At 39.8% G+C, this 18,796-nt stretch overlaps 1 long non-coding RNA gene across 1 annotated transcript; it reads right to left on the bottom strand.

Moving 5' to 3' along the window:
- Positions 1-1,886: 1,886 nt before the first annotated feature.
- On the bottom strand, positions 1,887-16,141 carry LOC121068340. Its single transcript, XR_005818814.1, has 3 exons — positions 15,661-16,141; positions 14,158-14,256; positions 1,887-2,063 (listed from the first exon to the last, which is right to left on the bottom strand). It is a non-coding gene; the product is annotated as an uncharacterized LOC121068340 (long non-coding RNA).
- Between the last annotated feature and the right edge of the window lie 2,655 nt (positions 16,142-18,796).

Raw genomic sequence — 18,796 nt, forward strand, 5'->3', positions numbered from 1 at the left:
AGGAGGAAGGGGGAGATGTGTGGAGTGATGGCACTTGTCTTCCCAATAAATTGTTATGCATGATGAGCCTGCTTTCCTGGCAGTGGCCGAACATCTTCCTGCCAATAGGAAGCACCAAATTAATTCTTGTTTTGCAAGGAATCCCCAGCTTTATCACTTCTGACTAACTGAATTCCTTCAGAGCTGAAAACGGAATAATAAATTTTGTGAATAAATAAGCTACAAGAAACTCTTCACCCGTCACTGAAGATCTAGCAGAGCCTTGATGGTTGCTCCTACCTACTGCAGATGCTATTAAATTCCACTTCATGTCTCCATCATTCTAAAGAAGCCAGAACTAAGTCAAACATGTGATGTCATTCTTCTGAGCTCTTCTCAGAAGGAAATGAAATTCTCTCACATTAAATGAAATTTTCTTCTTCTTTCTCTCTTTATACAGAGACTGCTATTGCTAATGCATGCTCATCCCTATTATCCAGAAAACAACAGTCTGATGCAGTAAAACAAAGAGCTGGTGTCTTTGCTGTAGTTTTGAGAATTTTCAGTATTTCACCAAACTGACATATGTGTTCTATCTGAATTCATGGTCTTAGTCATTTTTAACTTGCACGCATAAATGAGTAGCTTCAATATGGTGTTCATAAATAACAGTGTTGACTAATGAATACATAAGCATTAGTTTATGTCTATATTTATTTATTTTTAATTTTTTTTTAAAGTGTGTTGCCACAGGTTTATGAGGGGTGGGTACATCCACAATGTGAAAGGAAGGAGAGGCTATACAGACATTAGCAGCACATACTGCAGTGTCAGTACAAACGGACTGGTTGCCATCTCCTCAGGACCTTGTAGCTTTGCCTCGTTGTCCTCTCCATCTGATAAATTAATATCAGTTTTTACTTAACTCATTTTAAAGAAGAAAAAAAATCAATAGCTCAAGTCCCAAGAGTTGTACTATTAGCATAACAATACCAGAAATGATTATCAAATGCTGAATTTAGTTAAAGATTCTCCGAACTGATCCCCTAAGCTCCTGCAACTTTGAAACGTATTCATCATGTTTTGCCAGCAAGAAAACTAAAAGCCCATAAATGGGGACTTCTTTATTTTAAATTTTTAAATTCAAAAATTTTTATTTTAGGAGTTAAACTAATGATGTAGCACTGTATCACTTTGAATTTCAGTTCCGTCAAAGTCCCTCATAAAAATTGTTTTAGTATTTGACAAGAGCCAAAGAATTGATTCGTAAATTGGGAAAATACCAGAAGAAAAGGTTGGAGGTGGCAATGGAGGAGTGGGAACATGTTTAATAAGAAATCTCATGAGAATGGCAGTGCTGAAATATCATTCCTATTCTAAATATAAATCTTCAATACACTAACTGTCCTGTTTTTAACAACATATGAAATATTCCTAGTCTGAAGCAGAAGCAGCAAGACTAAATGATTCTTTGTGATTTATCCATCTCTTACAAGGAAGAGAAAGAAAAGGTTGGAAATCCTGGCTGGAGGTTCTCGTACCATTTATACCACAAATATATTCTCTTCATTTGGATTCTCTACTTTTTCTTTCTGTTATACTGAAAAGTATAAATAAATTTGCCTAGACCATAAGGTCAGATAATGAATGTTTGGGTCTAGTTCTAGATTTGCTAGATCTTTAGCAAATATTCAGAATGCTATCTGGAATACTCATTTTAACGGTAGAAATAGCTACGAGAAACAGTGATTGTGATACAGGCAATAAAGACAATTCTTCCCTCTTTTGATTTATTTTTGGAAATTATAAAATCTACGTTATTCTGAGATGCCTTTTGCCAAGTTCTATATATTCTGTACCTATTTCATGACTGATGAGATTAATCAAAAAGGACAAGGTACACTTAATTTTGTTAAACCAATTGTCACTTTTATTTCAGAGACAAAAGTAGCTGAGCAGTAACAGGTGTCAGTGCTAGTCATCCATTCTCTCCAAATGGAGCTATCTTGTGTTATTTCTTGAAGACTACTTGTCACTCAGTACTCTGAAGCAGTTGTTCACTGGAAGATCAATGAAGCACAAGCCTAAGAGAAATGGAAGAGATAAATGTGATCTTAACTAATCATTACCTGGGAAGAGAACAATGACTCATGTCAACTACATAAAGTTAAACAGCCTTTAAGAAACTATCATGACTCACAAGTATTGCATTCACACACACAAAATAATTCTTAGTTCAAGGTACTTAATTCTTCTATAGAGAAACCAAGTTATCTTCTACATGAACCTTTAGCAGCTTCACATTAACGTAACTGCCCTGGCATCAGCCAGCTAAGTGATTCAGAGTAGTAGATGCTATCGCTGTTTCTTGCTGACCAGGTTACATAAATTATTGACCTAATGTGTGGGGGGTTTTGTTTTCTTTGTTTTGTTTTTCTACCTAACAGATGTAAGAGTTTCCTTTAATTGCAGTTCAAGCAACATTCAAGATCAAATTGACTTCAAGCAAGTTTTCCTTATGGACTTTCACATGGTTATGTAAATTTTTTTTTCCAGTAAATATCTAGGTGGGAGGTTATTTGGTTTTCTGAAGCATTCATTTTAGTGACAGTAGTTCTGTATCTATTGAAACAATTATCATAAGCAATATTATTCAGTTAACCAAAACTAATGAAGTCAACAGACTTGGGCTTGAAGCAGAAGCAAAGATGACAAAACCTTTGACATATTCTTCCACAGTATTCTCCTGGAGAAGATGGCAGCCCATGGCTTGGACAGGTACACTCTTTTCTGGGTTAAAAACTGGCTGGATAGCCGGGCCCAGAGAGTGGTGGTGAATGGAGTGAAATCCAGCTGGTGACCAGTCACCAGTGGTGGTCCCCAGGGGTTGGTATTGGGGCCCATCCTCTTTAATATTAAATATTGATGATTTGGATGAGGGAATTGAGTGCACCCCCAAAAAGTTTGCAGACGACACCAAGTTGGGGAGAAGTGTCGATCTGCCGGAGGGTAGGAAGGCCCTGCAGAGGGACCTGGACAGGATGGGTCGATGGGCAGAGGCCAATGGGATGAGGTTCAACATGGCCAAGTGCCGGGTCCTGCACTTTGGCCACACCAACCCCATGCAGTGCTACAGGCTTGGGGCAGAGTGGCTCGAAGGCTGTGCAGAGGAAAAGGATCTGGGGGTGCTGATTGATGCTTGCCTGAACGTGAGCTGGCAGTGTGCCCAGGTGGCCAAGAAGGCCAACGGCATCCTGGCTTGTGTCAGGGATAGTGCAGCCAGCAGGACCAGGGAGGTGATCATCCCCCTGTACTCTGCCCTTGTGAGGCCGCACCTCGAATGCTGTGTTCAGTTCTGGGCCCCTCACTACAAGAAGGACATCGAGGCTCTGGAGTGTGTCCAGAGAAGGGCTACGAAGCTGGTGAGGGGCCTGGAGCACAAGTCCTGTGAGGAGCGGCTGAGGGAGCTGGGGTTGTTTGGTCTGGAGAAGAGGAGGCTCAGGGGAGACCTTATTGCTCTCTACAACAACCTGAAAGGAAGCTGTGGGGAGCTGGGGGTCGGCCTCTTCTCACAGGTAACTAGTGATAGGACTAGAGGGAATGGCCTCAAGTTGCACCAGGGGAGGTTCAGGTTGGAAGTGAGGAGACATTTCTTCTCAGAAAGAGCGGTCAGGCACTGGAACTGGTTGCCCAGGGGGCTGGTGGGGTCACTGTCCCTGAGGGTGTTTAAGGAAAGGTTGGATGTGGTGCTTAGGGACGTGGTTTAGTGGGTGACATTGGTGGTAGGGGGATGGTTGGACCAGATGATCTTGGAGGTCTTTTTCAACCTTAATGATTCAGTGATTTTATCAGTACTGGAATTTATAACTCCTGTTAATGACCTATAAGTTACTATTGTCACTAATGTGCATATGGATGCTGCCTTCTGAAAGGTGCTTTGAGCAGATTCAAAGTACCTTTGAGCTGAAAATCAGAGTGCATTTTTGGTGATTTGAGCTGCTGAAGAGTCTTCCACTGCAATGATCTGCATACAACCAGACAGAATACAGATACTCAGTGGAAATCACACTGCAGGAAAAGGTAATATACTGGACAGTCTCCTGGTTGTTTTTCATATAGTTGCTGTGGCCCAGATGGAGAACACAATTTGTGATAATTAGTGTGCAAATTTCTAAACGTTGCAGCTTAGCTGCCCTAATTACCACCAAAGCCACTTTCTCTTATGAAGAGAAAGTATGGTAGACTATTTTGCACTTAGCACTGAAGTGTCTCCAGCAAGAATAGCAAACTGCAAATTCACACTTGCAATCTTATTAACTTCCTTTTGCTAAAATTCAGATATTCAGGGGAGGTGGTTTGGAGCTGACTAGCAGAGTAATAGATTCCCAGATAAAAAGTCTATCATAAAAGTGACAAAATTCAATACAACGAATTGAGATGATCTATGTCCACAAAGACACAGATCATAGAACTCAGCATTACTGAGTTTATTTTTCCCTTGAAGAGGAGAAACTTCTTCTAGTGCATCCCAAAGAAGCAGGTAGAATTACTGAAAATGAGCTTAAGTAGCTGAGTAAAGAGTTTGATATGCAAAGCGACTAACTACTAATCCAAGCAACTAAGAGAGCTAAATGGGTTGGCAAGGTGTGCACACACTGCATTGAGTCTGGAGTCTTCCTCTGATGTTTTTTTCACTTGACTGTCTGACATAAGAAAACCCAGTTCTTATCAGAAAAGTGTCTGACTTGCAAAACTAAGTGTACCAAGCACAAATATTCCCCTGCTAACAATCTCGGTGTAAGTGATGAGGAACGAAGGCTTAATTACTGTTCTGCTCCAGCAAATGGTACCTCCACATTAATATCCAGAAACCACACTGGGGATATTCTACTGTCTACCCATTCCAACATTATCCTACATGGATTATTTTATCCTGAAGGGATGCCGGGTCTGAATTAAACCCAAGTGCATTACTTTGTTTCCAACTCTTTGTTTGCATTTACAAATATCGCTTGTTAACAAGGATGAGACTTTGTTTGAAGTTAATAAAAACATGCTTATAAAACATTGATCATATGTCCAGAGGCATATGTCTGTCTTTTCTGAAGGCATAATTTAACAATGCTCTGTAAAATGCACAGAAGACTGAGAGCTGCTTTAAGTTAAGTATATTTACTTAAATGTTTAGCAACATTTTTTCACTTTCATTTCTTAGAAACCAGATGTAGAGAGTTAAAAATGAATAAAAGAGACTTGTTGACTTATAAGAAGCAAAACTGAAAATGTTGCCTCTGTTAGCTATGAAATTACATGAACAAGGGATGGCATCTTCAATTTTCCACTACAGGAAGAGTCTTCTTTAAGATGACAACTTTCCATCTAGAAACTCAAGTCACAGAAGCCTTATTTTTGATTTATATTGCAAGGTAAATGTATATTCAGTTTGTTCAAATTTCTAGGCAAAATATGAAACCAAACCAGAGGGAGTCTCCAGACAAGTTAAGAACAACTGCCTAACTGCATTTCAGTCCAAAGCTGCACCAGCCATTGTTGTATCAACATATTTAATGCACAGTCTCTTTTGTTAACTTATTTAGTGTCTTCTGCTTCTGCACAACAGGTACAAATTCCAGACCCTACAATTTTCTGATCCCAAATCTAAGGCATCTGAATTTGCTGCCATAGTCTCTTATGAAAGCAGGTCATTGCATAACTTCATATCTCCAATATCTGTCAAATTCATAGGGGGTAACAGCAGATATTCACCCATCTCTCTATATTTCTTAAGTGAGTTTCTGCTTCAATATGCAAGTTTTGTGGTATCTGTATATATTGTGAAAATGTGCTTTACCTAAGTAACTGATATTTTACTAACTTTGACAGAAATAAAAGTGTTTACTAAATACTACAGCACACTATAAGACAGTGAGATATCCAGGAAATGTCCATGCAGGCAAGCCAGTTTACCTAAGTTTACCTACTCAAACACATTTCCAGTATGATATATATTTAAAAAGTTGCATGATCTCAGAGCAAGTACATATCTGAGAAATTCTGAAAGACAGCTGAGGTTCCAAAAGTCTGGTAAACACCATCTTCAGAAACGGGCAAAAGGAAAAGTCAAGGAATTATAAACATCTTAGTATATTTATTTATTCCATAAGTGATCTGTTAATTTGAATTAAGCAAGTACCTAGAAGTGAGAAAAAAAATGAAAGTTAGTAAGGATGAATGACAAATTAAAGGTAAGTTTGTATTAAATGAAACAAACTTCTTCCTGTAACAAAGTAACTTGGGAAAAGGAAAGAAGCAATTAAAGCCATTTATTCTAACTCTTAGAATTCGATGCTGTTTCACATGACATTTTCAAATGTAGGTTAAGGAAGCATGGTTTAGTTGACCTTCTTAGGTGACAAGTATTGTTGTGTTGGGAAAACTCAGGTGTTACTGCAATTCATGATTCAATGTCAAAGTAGAAGGATTTTGCACTTGGGATTCTGTAGGATTCTACTTCAGGTCTAGCACTGTTCAAAACTCCCATTAATATTTTGGATAACACAATAGAGAGTGTTATTAAATACCATTTAGCAAGCAAATGCAAAGGATCCCTTAACTGCCTGTGAAAGGGTAGGAGGCAAATTCAGAATCATCATGACAAGTTAAAGAGTCAGCATGAAAAGTATAAGCAACTCAATGAAGGCAAATGAGAAGTACTACGTTTAGGTACGAATGATTACCTAAATTCCTACCATTCAGGTAGGAATAATTAAATACACAATATTAAGAGTGGGAACAATCAGACAGCCGTCCTCAGAAAAACAGTTGCATGTTTTATCACAAACTGAGCATGAGTCAATAACATCAATGTGGCATGAAAAAAGAGATCATCATACTAGGGCATATAAGCCAAGATGTAGCACTGAAGAAGTGAAGTAACAACATTTTGGGACACTATGCTTGCAAAAACTATGTGAATCAGTTTGATGTAATTCAGGGGATATTAGAGATAAAAAAAACATGACCTCTGAGGCAAGGCTGGAAGAATTGAGCTCACTTCACCCAAAGAAAACTCTGAAGGTATGCTTGAAAATTGTCTTTTCCTAACTCTCTTTTTTTCTTAACATTAACTTCTACACTTGCCTCTTTTCCTTTATATCCTAACCATATCTGTTCCCCCCCTGGGGTGATGTTTAGCATGATTTGGATGGAGAGTTGAGTACTTATAATCATATATGTTTACCAGCTACTTCATCAAGTTCATTATCACATTTAGGGATGTTAACTTTAATATTCATTTTACACATAACGAAGCAAAAGATTTCACTCTGGACACTGTGGCCTTCAAAATTCTGTTCTAATGCCAAAACAGGGTCATCCTGCCACCACAAGACTCCCTTCAGCAGCCTCTCACGCCAAGCCTGTGGACCTCCATCCACAAAGTTTGTATAAGAGATAAGGAGGAGCAAGCTGCTCAACTCCCCCTTGCCCAAGGCTGGTACTTCTCAGTGACACTAACAAGTCTGACTATTCTCCACAGAAGTAGTGAGTGTAGAAATAGAATATAATGTTCTTTGTTCACTACAGATAGAATAACATGTAATTGTCTCAAATTACAAAAATGAATGTAAATTAGAAATTAGGAAGAGTTTTCTGTTGGTAAAAACAATGAATTAATGGAATAGATTTCACCACAGAGGCCAATTCCATGAACTGGAATATTCCAAGAGCAGTTTACACAGAGTTATTCAAGAAATATATGGAAATACTTGATCTTGTTTTTTGTTAGGTGCTTAACTCAGTAGCAGTTTGGTGTACCTTCCAACTGTATTACATATGATATAAAAATATTTTAAGCCAGAGAGAGAATGTTCTAATTTGTTTTAATTAAGTTAAATAAGTAAGGGAAAAACCTACTGGCTCATTCCACAAAGACTTCACTGGAGCAGTCTCCAACAAAAGAAGCATCAATACCATTAACCAATGACATGCAGCAACCACATTACAGCAGGAATCGTGCTCAGGTTGAACAGCAGGCTATGAGACTTCTACAAAGCAGTTTTTGAAAAGCTATTAACCCCTTCATGGGTGGTTATAAGTATTTTTCTGTTTCCTGTGAATATAGATTCCTAATAGTCGTATAGGAAAACTTTGTTGTTTTTGTTTTTCTCAAATCAAAGAAATAACACTTATAATAGATGAGCATATGGACATGATATTATAATAGATTCAGATTATTGTGTAGGCTTTAAACCAGAACGTGCCTAGAAAAATCAAGCCTTTGTTTGCATCTGCAAAATAAAAGCAGGAATAGGAGGAGAACCCATCATCTCACTTTCGTTTAAGAGCTGCTTAACAACCAAGTTGCACAACTAAGAAAAGGCGACAGGTGGTAGTAGTAGGTAACTCTCTTCGAGAGGTGTGGAGGCACCCACTTCCTGACCTGACACACTCTCTAGAGAAGTGTGCTGCTTAGCAGGGGCTCTTATCAGGGATGTCACCAAGAGACTACCAAGCCTTGTCCAGCCCACTGACTTTTATCTGCTGCTGTTGTTTCATGTGGGAATCAACGATAAGACAGGAGCAGCCTGAGGAGTATCAAGAAAGATTACACAGCTTTGGGAGCAGTGGTAAGGGACTCAGGAGTGCAGGTAGTTTTTTCATCAGTCCTCTCAGTTAAAGGGATGGGGTTTGAAAGGGCCATTCAAATCTGGGAAATCAACAAATGGCTACAGGACCGGTGCCACAGCCAAGGCTTTGATTACTTAGACCATGGGACTCACATTGAGAAACCCAGTCTGCTGGGGGCTGATGGGGCCCGCCTGTCAGAGAAGGGGAAGAGCATCTTCAGTCACAGGCTTGCCAAGCTGGTGAACACAGCTTTACAGTAAAGATTCCAGGGGAACTTCAATCCATCCCACTCCTCCCAGTTTGAAGCCAGTATCAGCAACAGATGCCCAGGCCTGGAGGAGGGTCACAGGTCAGCAGGAGAGCACCTGAAGACCAGCACAAAGGAGTTCCAGCCACTGCAGACAGTAAGGCAGCTTCACAGGGGGCCCAGCTAAAATGCTTCTATGCTAACACACGTGGCATGGGCAATAAACAAGAGGAGTTATAGGTGTATGCACGCCTGCAGGGCTATGACCGCATTGGCATCACAGACATGTGGTGGGATAGCTCCCATGACTGGAGTGTTGGAATGGAGGATACAGGCTCTTCAGGAAGGACAGGCAGGGGAAAAGAGGAGGAGGTGCCGTCCTCTATGTCAATGAGCAGCTGGAGTGCATGGAGCTCTGCATGGGGATGGATGAGGAGCTGACAGAGAGCTTATGGGTCAGGACTGAAGGGAGGGCAGAAACAGGTAACATTATAGTGGGGGTCTGCTACAAGCCACATGACCAAGAAGACCAGGCTGATGAGACCCTCTATAGACTGATAGAAGCAGTCTCATGTTCACAAACTCTGGTCCTCATATAGGACTTCAACCACCCCAGCATCTGTTGGAGGGACAGCACAGCAGGGCATACGCGATCCAGGAGATTCCTGGAATGCACTGATGATACCTTCCTTCTTCAAGTGATAGAGGAACCAACGAGGAGAGGTGCTATGCTGGACCTCATTCTCACCAATAAGGAGGGGCTGGTGGGGAATGTGAAGCTCAAGGGCAGCCTTGGTTGCAGTGAAAAGTGCAAGAACTCATGCATTGAGGTAAGGACACTTTGAAAAGAAAGAAGTAAAAAAAAAAAAAAAAAAAGGAAAGAAAAGAAAAAGGAGAAAAAAAAATAACAAGAAAAAGAATAAACAACACAATTTGATGCACAGTGCAATTGCTCACCACCAGTTGAATAAGTGGCCAGTCCGTGAGCAGTGGCCCCCATGGCCAACTCCCCTCAGTTTTATTGTTCAGCATGATGCCATATACTATGGAATATCCCTTTGGGATCCCTTTGGGACAGCTGTCCTGGTTCTGTCCCCTCCCAGCTTCTTGTGCACCCCCAGCCTCCTCGCTGGCAGGGCAGCAATAGAAGTAGAAAAGTTCTTGACTCTGTGTAGGCACTGCTCTGCAACAACTAAACCATCAGTGTGTTATCAACATTAATTAATCTCCTCCTAAATCCAAAGCATAGCACCATACCAGCTACTAGGAGGAAATTTAATTCTGTCAGCCAAAATCAGGACAAAGCTGATGGGGTTGAGGGTCCCAGTCTCTGAGCTGTGGTGGCAGAAGGAATCCAGCGACCCTCCAGATGATAAAGGAACAATACAGATGTTTTCTATTTTTCAAGTTTTGATCATCTGACAAGAAGAAAATATTTTCGTGCTGTCTGAAACAATAGCAATTACCTGTAAGAACATCCTGTTCTGGAAGGGTTAGAAGGTATGCAGTTAGAATTTACCTATTTTATCCAATGAGTGATTACATTTAAAGTAAGTGAACAGGCCTGGAAGCAAAAAGCTACTTACTTAGGCATGCATCTAACCAGCTGAACTTAGACTTCAGATAAGTAAATGGTTCCATGAGTAGTTCCCAATTAATAGATTTCTCAAATTGCCTGCCAAACTGCAATGTTACTTGTCACTGCATGTTTTCAAATAAAAATCCAATCCTGAAGCACTTCTAAATACAAAGAATACGTATGTATTACATACACAAATAATAGATCTACTTTTCAGAATATTCCCACAGATACTCTGTGTGAACCACTCACATAAAGAAGGATTTTGAAGCAGATCCATTCCTCACAGTACACATTTAAATCAAATACTCAAAGAACCATGCAGGAATATATTTTGCATTTCATTTTTGTTTTGTAGAGGATTTTAAACTAAAAAAATAAGTTGTAAGAAATGCCTTCCTAAATTTAGTATTAGAGATATCATCTTTCTGGGTGTGAGCTCTGAAGCCTATATCACCAAAGTGGGGAAGGGAAATGGGTGATACAAATAGAGTGACAATCGACAAGATAAAGGTCTTCTACTAGCCAGAATTCTACATTTGTAGAAATTCAAACCCCCTTTCATCACTGTATCTCCTGAGAAGAAAAGAGGTGTCTTAAAAAATATCAGTGTTGTAAAGAAATTCTAGGTATTAAGCTGTCAGTCCGCGTAATCATGTCAGTGTTATCAGCACGGCCCCGAATGCTGTCGTTTTAACAGAATTATGCAGAGTTAGTGCCCCCTGCTGTCTCTTCTTTTCCTGTCAGAGTGACTGATTAAAAGTCTTCACACTGAACTGCACAAAACGTCCCCAAAGGGCAAATTAAGGATGCTGCACAAAAAGACACATTTAAGATGGAGTGTGAGCCCATATGCTGTTTGGGTGAGGTATCCTGGAGCTATGAAGAGCAGAGTTCTGTGGCGGTAGAATAACAAAGAGAGCAGCACGGAGACTTGAGTTTCAGCCCTGGCACACCGTTGCTCCCAGCAGGCACAGAAACAACCGAGTCACTTGTGCTGATAAAAACAAGTGAAATCTCGGCGGTCTGTCTTTCCTCACTCAGCACTGCATCTGCTACAGTCCTACCTCTTACCCCCAAATGGAAAGTTTAAAAAGATTCCAAATACTTCTGTGTTATGCTAGTGCCTAGGGGTCTCAAGAAATATTAGCGCCAGGGTATCCCCAGCTACATGCTGGTACATCTGCGTAAACTTTCTAATGAACTAAACTGGAAGACATGCCCTAGAAGCCTACCCAACACACCCACTTCCTGCACAGGACAAACCTAGAGCCAACCCAAAATAAAACCCCTCTGATGCATACCACGTGGCTCTCAGAATGGCAGCACAACTTGTTTCTCTCTACAGACCCAATCCTCTTGCGCCACACTGTGATCTACTGGTAGAGTAGATCGATGACCATTCCCCCACTGAATGTCCCTGCTGCCAGGGGCAGTTGTCTAACCTTTCCTTCTGCTAGCTGCTCATTCCCAGTCCATCCATTTTCCTAGCACCACCAACCATCTGTCAACACACATGGCTTGTTTAAGTTACAGACTCCATTAAATACTAATTTTTAGCTAGATCAATTTTACTGTGCGATTAAGAAGGGGGAGGGGGAGGAATGTCCCTTTTTGCAGCATTATTGCATGTCCTAGATTGGCTTCAACTAATCTGAAACTTCTGCCCTAAATCAAATAAAGGTGTGAGGTGCCAACAGATGCAATGGCATGTTCAGAGTTATACAGCACATTCCTAGCACAGCTGGGCTGAAATCCCTGAGTGATCAATGGCTTTGATTTTATATACCTAACTTTTTAGATTTCTCCATTGGTTTCTTTCCTCCTTCCCTGTACTTCCCCAGGAACAGTACACAATCTAAGTGATGATGAAGCAAAGCTACAGTACCCCATTGGAGCAGAGCAACAGACTACACTTTTTGAAGAAGAATGTCTGTTTATATGATTCTCTATTGTCAATCAGCAACCAATAACTGTGTGCTTTTTCTCAAAGATTTCTCTTTAAACAGGACTGTTCAGTAGTCATAGCAATGAATTGGTCAGTTAATTACTTCTTCCCTTTGGTATCTGTGCTTACAGAGAAAAAAGAAAAGCAAAACAAACAAACAAACAAACAAAAACACCACACACAAAAATAAAGGGACAGTGCTGCCTTGCTGACATAGAGGTGTTTCAGTAACAGAGAAGAGCACCTGTTTTCCCTGGCAGCTTCCACTCTAGCACTATTTACAATTCACAAGATCCTTCCTTGATTACGAATGAGTTGATCATTCCAAAATCCTGTCAAAAACATTTGTGTTTTCTCAGTTGTGTTTTCTGAGCTCATAAATTGCAAGTCCTCCATGTAACAAAACTGTTTTCAAAGCTTCCTGAACCAAATGCTGCACTTGCTCCAGCCAAGTTTGTTTACAACTTTGAATTAATATTTGCTCTCATACATGGCACAGTGACCAAGACTTGTTCTGAGCATGCGAGGTGCCTTTTGGCAAAATAATTGCACAGAAAACACTGGTAGTAGGAAGGCACTGCACTGTGCTTCAGGTGGATGTGTGGCAGAGAATACATCACGATTTCACATTCAACTCAGGATGGAAAGCTTTTCAGACTGACATCAACACTACAAGTCACAGCATGTTCTGGAAGGGTTTTCTGGGGAGCAAGATGAAATTTCTGTCATTTGGGGTCTGAGAAGGTCCTTCAGCCTCAAGAAAAAAGAATTTATCCATCTTCTCTGACATTATTTATATACACCAACCCTAAAAAGCCATTTTCAACTTTTGAACTCCTGTGACTTAGTAAGATGGCATGATCTGTATTACATCTGCTGTAGCAGTATTTAAACAAACATACTTTAAAAATCTTGCTCACACCTAGTGTCCAGAAATCCTATTTTGCATGTATTATTTTTATACTTCAATATTCAAAACACAAGAAGGCAGGAGTTTGACCTGGTAATTATTAAATGTTGCATCCTGATACAGAATCAGCTTGCTTGCTCTGTACTCTATACTTGTTATTTTATTCTGTGTACCATCTGCAGGAGCCAAGTCTAACATTCACATCTATCTCCTCTGACTGCTGTGTAAGTCAGCAGCCTGTCCTCTTTTCACCCCTTTTCACATTCACATGCAGCCCTGTCAGGGGTTGTGCAAGAAGCAGATTATGAGGGTGGACCCACTTGTTTTGATCTCCTGACAGAGCACTCCAGCTCACCCTGCTCTCAGCTCTGGGGCTGCTCCCAGTCACCTTATGGCTTTCTTTTTTCAGTCCTAAGCTCGCATCTTTTTTCACCTTTTTTTTTTTTTTTTTCCCTCCCTGAAATACATTAATAAATGAATATGTGCATCTAGCAGCCATCAGCTGCAAAGTGCTGGTTTGTTACAGAAGTGTAGTGTGGAAGAGGGATGTGTCTAGAAGTTTAAGGCAGAAGGCTGCACTATCACTAGGTCTCAGGGCACCAGCTAATCAGTAGGGGTGCAGCTTTATTGAAAGAAGTGTATTTTATGATATTTTTGCGTGTAACTGAAACATTTTGTTTCAGTGAAACATCAGAGAGCCTTCATCAACCACTGGCCTGGTACATCGTAGTAAGTAATAAAAATTAACCAGAGATTCTTTTCCTGAGCATGCCAGGCCTGGTATGCAGGAAGGAATAAAATACAACACTCATGCTCTTCCAAACATGCTCTTCCCAACACATAAACTAAGGTAAATACCTACATACATGTCAGACTTCATTATTCCTTCAGCATACTCTTTTTCCTATAAGTCAAGTATTGGAACATGACTCTTCCAGCTAGCACATATCCGTATCTTCTTTTATCTGAAAATGCAAATTTGCACAATGTGAGCTGTAGTTTCTTATTCATAGGATAAGAAAACACTTTTGAAATAAAGAATACAAAGCCATGCAGATTAAAAAAAATAGAAAAGAAAAAGAAACAAACAAACAAAAAAGAAAAAACCCACTTCATAATATAAACAAAAGATCTTGACCTTACTGCACTTATTAAAATCCTGTCTAGAATAGGATGGCAAGATGCCCGAGACTTTGTTTTTGCTGGTTAGCAAAAAATTCTGTAAATAAAGTAAAAGACAAACTGTTTTCTAACATGATTTGTCCATTCTGTGTGGACTAAAGTCAAGCTTTCTAAGGTGAAAAAGCAACGATAACAAACACAAAAACCACAAGTGAGGTTGAACCAGGCTACCTGTAATATGAAAGAAACAAGAGCAGGCATTATCGATGACCCAGAGCCAGCATTTAAGTCATTTAAATATGGAATAAACAGTGAAGGAACACGAAGCAAAAACAAATTTTGGTAGCAAACATCCCTGCTTCAGGATTTATCTCAAGAGCAAAAGATCCATTCACCATCTGCTTCTGAAGACTAAACCAGAATTGCACCAACTGCAGCCATACATTGTACATCAGTAAGCATCAGTATATATTCTTGTTCGAACATTATGTCATGTTCCTTTATTCTTATCAGAAGGTGGAAGACAACCACTCTGCTTTTTCTTTGTAGTGCAGTTCAGAACACCATGTGAGAATCTTAGTTGGTGTAGTAAACAATGCATTTTAAGAAGTACTATTTCATTTTCTTGGGGTGCTCTCTTCTAGCCATTTCCATCTGCTGTTGCTTATGGTATCTTTAGACTGTAAGCTTTTGGGAGTAAGGACTAACTTTTCTTTGTGTCCTTGTAAAGATTAGGACAACAGGGTCTGAAACCAGGGCAACTGGGATTTACAGGAATCCAAATAATGGCATGCAAAAAAAAAAAAAAAGCTGTGTTTTTCCTTTTAAACTGGTTTAGCTCCAACATGTGCAGTTGTTTTAAAGTATTCTTACCTTGAGTTCAGTATTTAAGCATTTTGGTTACAATTAAATCTTTTCTGTCATATGCTCCCATTAAATGTGAAACATTTATGGTCATCAATGACTAAAAAAAAAGGTGTGAAAAATGTAATATTGTCAGACTGTCTTACTGCTCCCTTTCTGGCTGCGGTTTCCCTGCATGGAAACCGGGTAGGGTAGAGATGAATAACTGGTGGGAATTCAGATATCACCCCAATTCTGGGTGTAGAAAAGGCACACACACTCAGGGAGCTGAAAAGCACTCCTCAGGCACACACTATAGACATAGCTAACACAGCCAAGAAGAGGGCTCTAGGCAATAACTGACTTTGCAGCCCTGTCTAATCTCCAGTTTTTTAACTGGGTACCTTTTGATGTTGATCCTCTTGCTGTGTAACTCTTTCTGCCTGCAAGGAGAAGCTTCTTTAGTTCCATGAGACATTCCCAAACAACAGATGGAACAATATATATAACAAGCATGTGATTCTTGGTCCACTGCAATTAGATGTTGTGAATTTTGATGGTATTCTTTTATTGAAAACATCACCAAGAATAAATGTTTTATGTTCAGTGATCCATAAACAAAATAGAATTGAATCTCTCATTTACTGGATATATGGGACTAAATCTGTATCCAATGCTCTGCAATAAAACACAGCACATAAATTAATGTTATGGTTTGTAGTATATATACGATGTATTCTACACAGAATAAATGGCATAAATAGTTGGAAGTGAATGGCTGCCAGACTAATATTAATTACACCTCACACTTTTATGAACATGCTGACTGAAGTACTTATCAACCATTCACACAAGCAATTTGCTCTAAGTCACATAATGAGTCAATGGCAAACAAAGGAGGGGAAAGAAGGTCCTATTATCCTGCAGGGTTCTGCACTTGCCAATAAGAATTAAAAGCCATTTCGTACTTTGCAGTGATAAAGTAATTATTTAAAGTCATCATACATCTGAGCTGTAAACTCAGCATCACAAGATATAAAAAAAGCTTTGTATGAGTAAATAAAAAAATATATATACGTTAAACATAGTAAAGCATAAACTAAATGGATGAAAAATTTATGACTCCTAAAACAGTTTATTTTTACTATATGTACACATTATCGAAGAAAAGAGTAGTACTCTTAGTAGCACACATTTATTGTGCAAACCTCAGTATTTTGTGCAGCCTTTAGGTGCACTGCAGTCATTCTGTACTACATTTTCATCGTTCTTCCAATGACCACTGGGTGTCACAGTTATCAACAGGAAACTGCACTTGGCGGTTTTCTGCAGGTTTCTTTCAAAACACAGTCATATTATCAGAGATAATACCAGTTCCTTCATCTGTAATATTCATAGCTAGACCCATCCCAACACTAGAAGATGGTTTCCTCAATAAAAATAAAAATCAGCGTTAATACAAACAGTGTTCTTCTAGAAATTACAGTGAAATGGAAATTTGTCTTTTAAATTTAGTCTAGCTGTAAGATCCTATCGTACTGCATATTTGTGAAGTATTTTCTCTACTGGAGTGGAATGAGACAATTCTAGACTTTGTTGGCTGGAGGAGTGATTTCCATTTCAGAAATTCTGTGATAGGAGAATCACTTCTTTCCTCTCCATTTTTTGAGAAACCCACTCACTCAAAGAAAGTCTAACCATTTTGGCAGTATATATAACAGTCCAGCCTTATGGTTCATATCCCAGCTCTTAGAATCATGCAACTAGCTGAACTCATATTTTTAAATTTACAAGTAAGTTTGTGGTCACAGAAAAGAAAATGTGACCCCAGTATAATCAGTGCCTACTCAAGGTTACAGACTGCAACTTCAAATCCTATGAACTGCTTCATGTCTTTGTGCAGTTGTCAGCTCCAAAGGGCCCAGCCAGTGTTATCCCCACCAAGGATCCTGCTGGATGAGGAGATGTGCTGGTTTCACCCACCCACATGTAGACCTTGTATCTGGAATACTGGAGAGCTGCTCCCTGCATCCAAAGTGTAGACAGCACCATGTGCAACGTTTAAAGTAAATTATTTGCCATCATACAGACTAACATACTTCAAATTTTAAACCGTGTAACCATTAAGCTTCAGTGCAGACTCCACACACTCTCAAGAAACACCGTCAAGAAGGGCTCGCATGGCTATGGGCACTTGGGAGATGGCCGAAGTGTGTCAGGACAAGCAGGCCAGTGCTCCTAATTGCCCAGGGCCACTGTGGTGTCTGCAGGATGCCTGGGAAGTACCTGCAGTATGTGTGCTGAGGAACTGCAGCTTGGAGTACGTGATGAGATCAGTCAGGGACTCATGGTGGGGATCATTCTGGACAACAGAGTTTTGGGGATCTTTGCCAGGACCTGTAAGAGGTGAAGAAGGAAGGAGGAAGCCATTTCCTGGCATATGCTGGAGTTCAACATTTGAGGTCTGAATGAAGGAGCTTGGGACTAATTCTGACCCTTCAGTCTCTGTCCCCACCAGCTGGGCAACTTGTAGCTGCTGCAACATTCCAAGATTTCTCATTTCCTACTTTTTCTTACCCATCTCCTATTTCAAAAAATGAGAGAACTAAAAAAGGAATTAGAGAAATAACTTAATCCCTAAAAATCAGGCTCAACAGAAGCAGCTGGCCTCAGTTCAGGTGACACTTTCAAGATACAGGCTGAGACATGGGCAGGTGAGACAGAAATGCCAAACAAGCTCTGTCATAATAGATGTGTAACACATGGCAGGCATCAGCCTCTCTCATATGCAATGTGTTTGGGGCCCTAGATTGCCTTAAGCAAATCTCTGTGCCCTGCCCAGCATTTCCAACTGGCAGCTACATAATGCTCCATCTCAGACACTTGCTTCCTAGTTGGCTAAAAAGACTCTCAGCTAGAAACATATTTTTCTTACTTTTTTCCTTTAACCTATTTTCCTCTGAGCCTAAATGTACACAAAAAGGCCTACACTATATTCACTTAAAAGAATGTAAGCATTATCTAATACATAAAAGATGGATGCAGAAAGGAAGAAAATTAAGCTGTTCATGCCCAGCATGGCACAATGAGAAGTAATGGGTGTAAACTGCAGGTGGGAGGTTTAGATTAGATATTAGAAATGGCTTTTTAACAGTAGGCATAGTTAAGGACTTGAATAGATTGCTGGAGGAATTTGTGAAGGATTTAAAAAACGGGTTGGGCAACCATCTATCAGGAATCGTATTGATATACTTGCCCTCAGACTGGTGCAAGGAATAGATTGCTCAAATCTCTCTTCTAGTCCTGTTATCCTGTGATTTTATGATCCAAGGAAGGATGATGGTGTATATTCTGCCAGTGATCAGACTTAAACAAATCTCACAGCAAAAATATAGGCAGTTTTTTTTTACTTAACATAATCCCAATTCCCTTTCTCCTTACTCAAAAAAGCCTTCCTACTCTTTAACACGTTCAAGTGCACAGTTTAATACAGCCATTAAAATACTTAAAGCTTTGTACTAGCAGCACTGATAACTTTGC

The sequence above is a fragment of the Cygnus olor genome, chromosome 3 (genome assembly GCF_009769625.2).
Source record: "Cygnus olor isolate bCygOlo1 chromosome 3, bCygOlo1.pri.v2, whole genome shotgun sequence".
NCBI classification, from domain to species: domain Eukaryota; kingdom Metazoa; phylum Chordata; class Aves; order Anseriformes; family Anatidae; genus Cygnus; species Cygnus olor.